Source organism: Phalacrocorax carbo, chromosome 7 (assembly GCF_963921805.1).
Source record: "Phalacrocorax carbo chromosome 7, bPhaCar2.1, whole genome shotgun sequence".
Taxonomy (NCBI): domain Eukaryota; kingdom Metazoa; phylum Chordata; class Aves; order Suliformes; family Phalacrocoracidae; genus Phalacrocorax; species Phalacrocorax carbo.
The window spans coordinates 31,172,743-31,184,384 of NC_087519.1; the positions used below are offsets into that span (position 1 = coordinate 31,172,743).

The 11,642-nt window shown below is 46.1% G+C and overlaps 1 protein-coding gene across 1 annotated transcript in view; it reads right to left on the reverse strand.

Moving 5' to 3' along the window:
• LOC104050678 (period circadian protein homolog 2-like) overlaps positions 1 to 3,804 on the reverse strand; it is a 52,582-nt gene extending 48,778 nt beyond the window's left edge. The window contains 1 exon segment of the mRNA XM_064457323.1: positions 3,723 to 3,804. The gene's annotated coding sequence lies outside the window, so the exon portion shown is untranslated.
• Between the last annotated feature and the right edge of the window lie 7,838 nt (positions 3,805 to 11,642).

The following is an 11,642-nucleotide window of genomic DNA, read 5'->3' on the forward strand; positions in this document are numbered from 1 at the left end:
GAAGCCCTTCAGAGTAATAAAACTATATCACAAAGAATAATACAGGTATTAATTGACCCATTTGCTGTTCAGTGCTTGACAAGCTAGGTTAACACAGTAAATATTCAAGCAGTTTAAAACTTGCAGAATAGCAACATAGCTGGATGTGGAAAGTATGAATGCAGCAAGACAACCCAGTTAAAAACCTCTGTAAACCACCATCCTGAGAGGAATTCAAGGCCATGCAACCAAACCTGGACACAAAAATTCCTTTTCAGAAACAACTGATTATCTAGTAATTATGATGTGGTAATGTTATGAGTGTAATACAGTGTCTACAGGACATTCATGCCAAGTATTGCACAACACCTTGCTAAGAACACGATGTTCCCTTTTAACACAGGCCAACCATAGCAACACTATAAAAACACTACAGTTGATCTAGACTAGCAATAATTTACTTGTTCTACTGGCTAGTGGTAATCTACTTGCTTTTACACCACACCAAATATACCTCAACCCATGGTAACTTGCTCATGTGCTTATACTTTAATGTGCTAAAAAAAGCTTTTCTGCAGTAAAGTACAATTTAATATTGTAAAGATGTTAGAGAAATAGGGGTGTGGCAAGAACCCAGGAAAAAGAGAATTTGTTTATCAGTCTGTATCTAAACCAAATACTTCCTGGTCATAATAAAGTCTGAGGTAGAAGAAAAATCCAGAACTCTACCTCCAATCAGTTTCCCCATTTCACTCTACTCTCATACTATAGCTAAACTCCATCCGAATCTCAGTTTACTCTCAAAAATGTGATTCTTCAGAGGGGAAATTTATTTTTATAAAAATGTATAATCCAGGGACAGGCTCAAGTAAGTTTATTTGGTAAGCTGAGTTGTTACATATTTTATTCTTATGACTGGGGGGAAAAAGGTGGAAGAGTAAGGTATTATACTAAGAGCTGCCACAATACGCTGTCTCTTAACACCTGTCTGTGGAAATACAGAAGAAATGCGAGTAAGCTGTAAAAATGAAGATTACTTAGATTTTCACAGACAGCATTCACGTGTTAAAACAAATAGTAGAACTTCTTGTAGGCTTCCTATGACACAAACAAAAAAGTCCAGCAAAACCATCTAGTCTTTGCATCATAAATGAAACCAGAAAACCTGCTGAATCTGAAGAAAGCACACAAAAGCCAAAACCCTGCTTTCCATGCCTTTACCTTCTGGACTATATCAGGCCAAACTACACTTTACTTCTTCACAGCGCAGGACAGGCCACGCTTTTTCTCTGCACACTGTTGGATGCTTATGCCAACTACCCGACTAAAGCATTCTCCTTTCTTCCTTGAAACAAACACCCAAAATGGCTGAAAACCCACCAAAACTGAAGAATATTACTTTTTTTCTTCTACTCTAGGACAAAGGCCCTCTCTCTTTTCCATTGTATCTTACTAGCAAGGTAAGCAACCTTCACAGTCCGGAAGAAGAACTGTACACCTCAGAACAGTGCCCTAATCACAAGGCTAACAGCAAGCCTTGGATGAAGCCAGGATATGGTCCAGTTCTCCACTGAAACTTCTTCACTTTGCAAAAATAATGCAAGTTTCAGTGAGAAATGTAAAAAAGAAAGATCAGAAGAGTATGCGAACACACACAAGCATAAGCAACAAGGAACTCAATGTTACAGCATGACAATGCGGGCACTCTCCCTCACATGAATCAAATTCTGGGCCCTACTCTCAAATTCTCTATTCGAAAGCCACTGCATAAAGTGCATAAACAGCACTGTGCCAAGGCTAAGATGATCAAGGACACATACAGACACTGAGGCACCCTAGAAAGTAAGAAAAGTTTGAGTTTCATCAAGGTCAATGCCCTCAAACTATCTAATATAGAATAAGATCCACTTACAGAATAGGGCCATACCATCATGGCCTTAGGTGTCAACTTGACATCCTTAAGTTTTAGCAACAACCCTATATTATCAAAACTAGCCTTTTGCATTCAAGTAGATATTCCTCACTACCATCATTGTGATTGAGCTTTTACCTTGAGAACAAGCAAAAGCCAGCTCCAAAAGATAGCTGCAGTTTTGACAAATGTTAACTAACATTAACTGTCATCTGTAAACAAACTCTGTGGTTAAAACGACACTGGCAACTTGAAACAATTTCTCACTATACTATATCAGTTTTTAACTCTACTTTTGACTAGACCAGACAATCACACCACTAGTATCATCACAGAATTTCCACCTCGCCCCGTACTTGTAAATACATAAGCGGTAGCTATTCAGTCTCAGATGCACATGACAGTAAACTTCAGAGTCTTACATTTGGAAAAGAAAGACATCTTGCAGCCTACAAACACAAACCCACGTTTCTTCAAAACCCTTCATACGCACTGTCTCAGCCAAGTTACTGTTTCACTGGAATACAATTTTGAAGTGCTTCAGTTTCCAAGTACCAGAGACATCATACTGACCTCTTTGGGGGCTTTTTAATCTCCTGTGGTACACAGGGCAATGCTATACCCTATCCTAAGCTATCACAGTCTTATGAAGTGTCAGCTTGACTGTTACTGTACTGCTCATCTATTTCCATGAAACTGTACTTACATAAACTGTTTTGTAATCAGGCACGTAATAGCATGCAACTAATGTCAACACCAGCACAGCCACACGGTCTCAAGGAACAAAGCGTCCTTGCAACTGCAGGCAACACAAAAAACGAAATCCACAGCACCTGCTGTCTTCTACCTGTAGCTTATGCATCTCGGTAGTGCCGAGATTCTGCTGCTTACTGCCACGCAGTTCCTCACATGAAAAAAGCCCGCAGCCAGCAGCGTACAGCACCGTCCCCTCAGGGGGCAGGCGGCAAGGTGCGGGGCGGCGGACCACGATCACCGGACCGGGACACGCGTGTTGCCCACAGGCGCTCCCCGCCTTTGTTTTCGCTCCCTCCAAACCCTGGAGCTGACCTTCGACAGATGCGGCCACAGCCCCCGCCCCGCAACCGCGGCCGCCAGGGACGCCAGAGCGGGCCCCGCGGCAGCGCTGGGGGACTGGCCCCACGGCCGCCGGGCCGCGCGGGGCGGGGAACGCACGGCCGCCCCGCCGCGCTCCTCCTCCGCACCGGCCGGCCCGCCGCCCCGCGCCGAGCCCTACCCGGTTGGGGGGCACGGCTGCCCCGCTCCCGCCCCACGCTGGGGGCCGCTGCCGCCCCTCGGCCCAGCCCCACGCGGAGCGCGCAAAGGAGGGCGGCACAGACACCCCCCCCCCGAGCCCCCAGCCCCGCCCGGCCTGTCTATGACCCCCACCCCCGCTATGGGATAGGTCACACTCACCCCGGAGACCCCCACCCTGCGAAGCGGGTCACAGCCGGCACCCCCTTCCCCCGCGACGGCCTAAGGTAGGTCGGGAGGGGGGCGTGCCACAGCCGCCCCCCACGGTTTGAGAGCCTCCCACCCACCCCGTGCCTGGGGGAACCCCGCGCCGGACCACAACCCCCAGCCCCGTCCCCCCGGCGGCCCCGTCCCATCTCCCCGGCAACGGGAGAGCCCCGGCGCGCGGGGGTTACGTAACCTGGGCCCAGCGGGCGGTGGAGGAAAGGGAGCCCCTCAGCTCCCCCCCCCGGACCCCGCCCGCCTCTCCCCTCAGCCTCCCCCGCCCGCCACCACAGCGCCTGCAGGGCCCCCAGCCCCGGCAGGCCACATGAAGGGCGCCCGGCGGCTCCCAACTCACCCCGCACACCACGTCCTCCCAGCCCGGTGCAGCCCGGCACCGACTTCATACAGGCTGAAACGTGACTGAGCCCGGAGAACCCGCCCTCCCCGCACGGCCATTGGCCGCGGACGCGTGACGCCAGAGGGGGACGGGGGCGGGGGCGGGGCGGGCGTCTCCCTCATTGGCGGCGCCGGACGCCGCTCATTTTACATAAGCCTCACGTGTGGCACCATGTTTCCATCGGCAGCCACAATCGCCTCCGAGCCTACACCGCCACCCCACCCCTCCCCTCCCCCGCCGCGCCGGGGACGCGTCCCCGCGCCGCCACCGCAGCACTCACCGCCAGCCGCCGCGTTGCCCCTGTGCCGCGCCGCCCCGCCGCGCTCCGCTCCGCTCTCCTCCCCTCCGCCTGCGCTGCCCCTCCACCGCCGGACCCAAGGGCCGATGAGGGCAGAGGTTACATCACGCCTGAGGGAAGCGGCTCCGCCCCGCCCCCTCGGAGCCGCCTGTGACGTCAGCGCCCGCCGGGTCGGCGCGCGCGGGACCGTTGGCGGGCGGCCGCGCGCTCGCGAGCTGGGGCGGGGTGGGGCGCGCTCTCGGCCCCGCTGAGGGGAGTAAGCGACAGGGCGGGGCTCCTGGCCCAGGCCCTGGCACGCCGCGGGCGGCCCCTGCAAGGCGACGGGCCCCGTGGCAGCGGCGGCGGAGGGGCGGGCGGGCCGTTGGGGGAAAGCGCTCTCGACCCGTCCCGCGCTGTCCTGCCGGCGGGGAAGGGCCGCACTTGGAAGAGGCTCCTGAACGCCGCCGCCGCCGGCGGCCCGCAGGACCGCGCGCTGAGAGGAGAGGGAAGCCAGCCCAGCCGGGAGAGCCCGGCACTCCCGCTGGGAGGAGGTGGGCCCGCTGCTCGCGGTGCGGGAGCAGCAGCGGGAACCCTCGGCGGCTGACCTGCCTGGGACCAGCCCATGGCCTGCCGGGGGCCCTGCTCGGTTACATAAGGGGGAAGCGCCCGTATCCCGCTTCCTGGTGTTGCCGCCCTTGCTGGGTGCACACCCTAAGGTTTCGAAACTGACCCCGTGTAGTGTTCAGGAGTTGCCGGGTCACAAACCAAAGTGCAGGACAGGCGACCATAGAGCTTCACCTTTCTCCGGCACCATCCAGTTAGCATCAGTTTGAGTAACTACAAAAACGGTTAAGAGTTTCTGAGGCATTAAAGGTACGTACTGTTCTCTTGTGGAAAACTAGTTCCTGATACGCCAGTTACCATGTGATTAGTTTCCATCCAAATGTAAAAGAAACAATTTTTAATATTTATTTTAAAAAAAAATCTTTTCCCCTTCTGGTCAGGCAAAACATTCAGAGTATTGACATTTCTTATCTTACAGTAAAAAAAAATAAAAACTAATTTCTTGTGACATTGGTCACACGGGTTTTTGCGCAGGCCCCTGCGCCATCCTCAGTTGTGGTGAGGGAGAACCTGAGATTTGAGTTGCTCCATTTCAGCAGTGAGATTACTCACCGGTACATAGAACATTGAGTGGCATTCTAGTCTCCACATCTTCCAGAGCAATCAGTAGCTGAGAAACTGATAAATTACCCATACTCTGAACTTCCTTTATCTTCATAGTCATACTTGGCTGTGGAAAGAAGGAACAGAGGACATGCCAAAGCTCTGTCAGCCTTGGTGTGAATACAGCAGTGTGGTGTAACCGCATTTTTACACTCACTGCATATGTGCAATTGCTCTGTAGGTTGTAATGCAGCAGAGAGCCATCAGGGCTTCCACTGTTTATCTGCAAAATGAGGTTAATGCTACTTTCCTCCCTCACTGGTGTTAGGGATAAGTCCATTAGGTACATAGATATTTAAGCTATAACTGTTACAGAAACAGCCTGTGAGTAAAGTACTCCGGAGTATTTAACTGCCAGAGAGGAGAGGGGGTGGGCAGCGGAAGCATTAGGACCAGATTCTGCAACTGGATTTGTTGCGATGCACAAGTCAGCTTATCAGGATCCCATTCTTAGTTTGCACTCCTCTGAGGAGTCTAATTTAAAGACTAATCCTAATTAGATATTCTCTGTGTACTTTTGTCAACTTACTGTTGCTGTTAGGACTTCATGTCCAGAATTTCATTGTCTTTTTCTGTTTTAAGTTCTCTGCTTTAGGGTTGATTGGGTTGGGGGTGTGTGGAACGACATTCTCGGTTTCCATGGAATGTTGTTTTTCATGTCGTGCCAAAAATACCTGTCTCTGGCTGTGTGCAAAGTGCTATACCTTTTACCACAGATTCAAAGTAAGGCACTTCAACAAAGGCAAAATTTTTGAAGTGTGTGTCATGTGCCCCCCCCACCCAGTCAGACTGCAAGCATGAAGAGGTGGAGGCAAACTGTGGCACTGCACTAGAGTTGAATGAGTTTCCAGAAAAAACAGAATAGTAGACACATTCATCACTGTAGCGGAGCATGCCAGTTCTAGCAGGCGAACAGTAATCACCACCACCAGAAAAAGCCAGTACCTTTTCCATACTAGTAACTGCCAGAGGCAGTTTTATTTTAAAGGCATACTAAGCAGTTATTTTGGTCAAGCCTACCGGAATAATTTTTAACTTCTATTCTTGTTACTTTTTATTGTTTGTAGCTTTCTATTTAATTTGCCAAAAACCAGGGTAAACGGTGTTACCCAAAATGGGATTGTGCATCTTGAACCAGCTCAGTCCAAATTTTTCTGCTGTGCCCATTTTCTGAAAGTTGCAATCATGTATATAGGTACAAGTTATTCCAGGCAGCACCAGTATGAAATAAGGCAGGCACATGGCTTCTAGAGGAGTATTACTACTGATGCAATGGCTCGTCTGCTAAGAAATAAAGCAAAAGAAAACGGTTGCAAAATGCTACAGGACAAAATGGGTTGTTATTAAAGTCACTTTACCTAGTAAGTAGCTGTAGCATAAGGGTTTTAATAGCAGCATGAGTAAGGTATATTTGTGTGTGCATACCCAAAAAGTTTTAAAGGACACAAAGATTGTAACAAAAACATTAAAATGGTTGTGGGTTTTTTTTCCCAGCTTTGTTTATTTGTATTAATTTGTAACTCTTGGAGCATGGTGAGAACAAATCATTCATACATTAGGCAAGCCCTTTATATACATCTGTTTCACCATATAACACCACATCTGACACTAACATTCACCCAAAGTGGCTTATGGTTGGTAAGGTAGGGCGCTGCCCTGCTTTAAATTCTACCTGGCTCCCCCATTTGGTTTTGCAAGGCAAGTATCAGTCTGTATGAAACACCATGGAAGACAGCAGGCCTTCTTAAGTAGGGTCCATCCATAAGCAGGCAGGTTTGGGCCTTGCCATTTTCTTTTAACTGCACAGCTAGAATTGCTCAAACTGCACTGCTAATGGGTAGTTTCCACATGCTGCTGAATCTCTCCTTTGCCTAGCTTTTCTTCCAGCATAGTATCTTTCTGAAATCACAAAAGATGAACTGGTAGAACTAGGCCTTTTCTTTTTTACTTTTTTCTTTTTTCTTGTTTTTACTGCAAGTTTGTTACATGGAAAAAAACTAGCTTAGAAAAGCTTTTTATTTATGAAACTCCCGCTGCTTTTCTCACTTTCCAATATTATCAGAACTTTACACACACACAAAATGCTGAACCTTTTCCCAGCATACTTTAAAGAATAGAATTTTTGCTTAACAAAAGTATTTCAATCACTTCTGATAAGCAGCAACATATTGACAGTATCAACATTTTGGGGGGGGGGGGGGGGGGAACCCAATTCTCTCAATGAGAAGCAAAAAAAAAAGAATTTGAGACTGCCTGAAAAATTACCCAAGGATTGCTTGCTTGGGTTTGCTTAGAGAAATAGGGCTCATCTTTTCCAAGCAACCATGTTACCCTTTCCCCTTGTCCACTTGCAGAAGTTCCTTGTTGTAAGTTATAACACAGCACTGATGGAACTGTACAGTGTTTTGTTTTTTTTTTTAAAAAAATCAGTATTTTGCAGCTGGAGCCCACATCTATGTCTTCTTTTCCTAAGTCTAATTACTCATCATTTACAGTGACGCTGACAGTCATTGATTCTTGCAAAGATCCGGAAAGGCTTTTTTTGCTAATGAGCAAAAGGCGTCACTGTTGCTGTTTGTACAGACAAGGGATGAGGGAAGGAAAAAAACCACTTTCCTCATTACCAGTGAATATACGGACATGTTTTCCTAAAAGCATTACAAAGTGTAGGAACAAACTACAACAAGCAGACAGATAACAATATCCATACAGTCTTAAAAACACTATGATTAAAATGTAAAGGAACGTAACAAACATGATAAAGAACTGAAGCAGCAAGCTCCTGATAAGTGCTGCAGCTCATAAGTCCTTTGCAGGGGTGTATGGCTGTCCCCAGCCAGAAAACCTTTCCTAGAGTTCTGGGTAATGTAGTATTTAATTCTGTCCCCATTCTTAGTGTTTTCTAGTTATTTTTATTAAATTCAGTTTCTGTTGGCAACTTCAGTGTAATTTTTAGTTCCAAATATCTTGAAAAGTGACACATAAAAGAGCCCTTAATTGTTCTGTTTTAAAATGAGAAAAGGAGTACAAATGGAAGGGGTGTATCTCATCACTGTAACTAGATGCGCTGATCCCCAAGTCTGTTAACGTGATTTCAGAAGCAAAATACGGCTCTGAGCTCTCCGGGTTTGGAATCCTGCTGTTAAGTGGGTATTAGCAACTCATTGTCTGCAGTCAGCCTCACAGAAGGCTGAAGAGAGCCTGAAATTGAATCCACAGTGCTGAAAAAGGGTTTTAAACTTCCTGTATAACTCAGAGAGTGCTACTTTATGATTTTGCAGTCTACCTGAGGTGATCAAGGACCTTATGCATCCATCAAAAGGAACAGTTCTACCACCACTGAGTTTAAAATTAGAGATTATGTAACTGTGCTGTCAGGCAGATTAGGAAACCGATTTGACTGAAAACATCCCATGAAAGAAGTTTTTGGTCAGATTGCATCACTGCTGCAGGAGCACAAAAGCCAAAACAAAACAGGATGGAAGAACACATTTTGGGTTGGAGCAGAGGGTCCAAGACCTGTTGTACATGCAATTCCAGAGTTAGGCGCTCAAAATAAAATTTGCATGTCATTATGCTAGCATGAGAAGCTAGTAAGAGATGCCAACCAGAAAAATGCATTCCCATTCCTGCCTGCTGAGTTGGATTGATACACCCTCTTCTGCCCTGAAAGAAAGTGACTACATCAGGTTGGGATTCACCATTCAAAACCATCCAGACCTACATGCCAAAGACAGCTTTTACAAGGTTTCTGACCTGACCTAATGTTTCACTTTCATCAAGGGGAAGCAGTGCTGCTCTCCACCCCATCCCTGGCACCACTCATGGTTATGTGGACTTGACTGTTCCTTTTGCACACTCTGCTGCTTACTTGGCCCCTCAGTGAGCTGGTTCAATTTGTTAATCTGCCAGAAAGCTTTCTGAGTTAGTTTCCTGCCTGTTAAGTAGCTGAACCTGACCCATTGTTGAGAAAGTACACTTCCAAGTCCATGCATGGCACGGACAGGGCATCAAAAAGCTCTTTTAAAGGCACTGAGAGAGCAGAATAACATTTCCACAGCTTTTGATACCTGAGGCACACTACTTTCTGGACACATAGCAGATGTCCTTGAGACACCTGGATTCCTCAACACACACCTGAGCAGCCAGGCCTATGACCTTGTGTTGGGCCTGTAGCACGGTGTATCCCAACCATTGACACCCCACAACCACTGATTCCTATTCATGCTCTTGGTATTGGTTTAAACTCTCTGTTTACTGACCAGAGTCAGTTTACTGACCACCATCACATTTATGATCTTCTTTTGGACTCAGTTCAGTAGAGTGAAGTGTTATGAGTCTCTCATAAAAATTGAGTGAGAGGCATACCTTCCTTTAAAAATAGAATAAGGACAGAGAGACAAGATCTGGGTAATGGCTTCCCCACCAGTGAACATGTGTGCAATTTTTATTAAATAGTCATTACATAAAATGTTGGACTAGGTCTTGGCACAGGATTGGAGCTGGACTCTTTCTTCTTCCCAGGTAAGCTCCCAATCATTGTGCCACGGAGTCATGCTGCTGTTCTTAGCTACTAGGAATCTAGAGGCACACTTCTTCCTTAATTCATTCTCATTTTTAAGAAGCAGATTATAGCATTAACAGATTATAACAGAAACATTTGTAAGAAATTGGATGCTAAGTAGCAGACTAGCTAGAATCTGTTCCAACACACCTACAGCACAGTGATAGGCACAATTTAAGCCAGACAATCAGGCAGTCCTTCTACTAAGAATACTAATTATAGATCAGTGATTTGTAGTTGGTGAGGAAGGAAGAGCCAAATTTTAAATGAGAAAGAGCCTCTTTCTGTGTAATTCTGAAGAGTGTCTCTTAATTAAAAACACTTCATTTTCAAATTGAGTTTCCCATTACTGTTCTGCCTCAATTAGTTTTCCAGCGTTAGTTCACACATGAACTGAACTGAACGTTGCTGCTACTGAAGTCAGTGGAAGCTTGGTTCTGTTTTCAGGACAGGGTGTATACTCACTGGCTGTGTTTACTTCAGCAAGAGAATCTACCCTGAAGAGAAGCCAACACACCTGGCCACACTACTGGAAAACAAAGTAGGGATTTCAGTAAACCTTTCAGGCACTGCAGAAGTCCCTTGTACACCAAGTCAATTCAAGATACTTCAGTAAATGAAGTTTTACAGATTGTGTCCATAAATATATTAGAAATTTCTGATTAGCAATCACAAATCATTTTCTTTTAATAAATTAAAAGATACAGGACAGCTTACTTTGCACCCTGTCATTGATTCACAGCACCAAAGAGTGAAGGATTGATACAAAGTCTATTAGGATAACTCCCTTTAATTTAAATAGCTTTGGGAACTTGCTCTAAAGAATACAGTAACTGAAACAAAGAGGGCAGAAATCTTTAAATCTTCCCCATCTTCATGGATTATCTGGTGTTTAATTGGTATGAGCTTAACTACAGCCCTTTCCTCAGTGCAGCTCAAGGGGGACTTTCCTCATCTACCTGGTTTCCCAGGTATATAATTTCAAGAAATTATGTAGTTGAAATATCCTTGGGACTTCCTCCTGTCTGTCACATTTGTAGGCACCGGCCAATAAATATAAAAGTTATCAGGGGAGTGGGGTGAGGCGAGCAAGCAGACAGAATCAAAGTGATCACATGAGCCTTATTTACATAGCAAAACACTAAAATATAGTACTCATTGTCATAATGAGACACGTTCTATCCACTTGTAACATGTGATACTGTTTTAGCAGGAGAACTTTGGAATTCAATGCTTCTGTTGTGTAACTACACAATAAAAGAAATTAAACGAGCAGTTTAATTCAGTCAAAAGGAAGAATAAACCCTTACATTCCTTAAAGGAGAAAGGTTAAAGGGCATAAAAAGGAAGCAGGAATGAGTAAACCTAAGTAATATTAGCAAATCGTTGCTCGTTAGAGGAAAGGCTGCTGTCATCTTAGAGCACTGTGCTACAGGAAAGCTAAGGAAATATATTTGAGAAAAAAGGGGTAGTTAGAGCAAAACAAAAAGATTGAAAGAAATCTCACCTTGCCAAAAGAGCAGAGCCATGAGATATGCTGCCAGCAGGCAATTATAAAAATGCTGTAGGGATCATGGTTTCCTTGGAGTCTGGGTAGAAAACCGGGTAAGCATGAGGATTTCTTTCTTTGTATTGGGCCTTAAAAACATATCCAGCTGCCTTTCAGCCCTTTTACTGATCTGGGTAATTTACAATTATTGTTTTGTGTCCCCAACCCTGCTCTTTCACAGTGCATTACTAACCAGCTATTGTTAATAATGCTGGTAGCTTTTGCTGGCTTCACTGAACACTGAAGAAAGCAGCGCTTAGT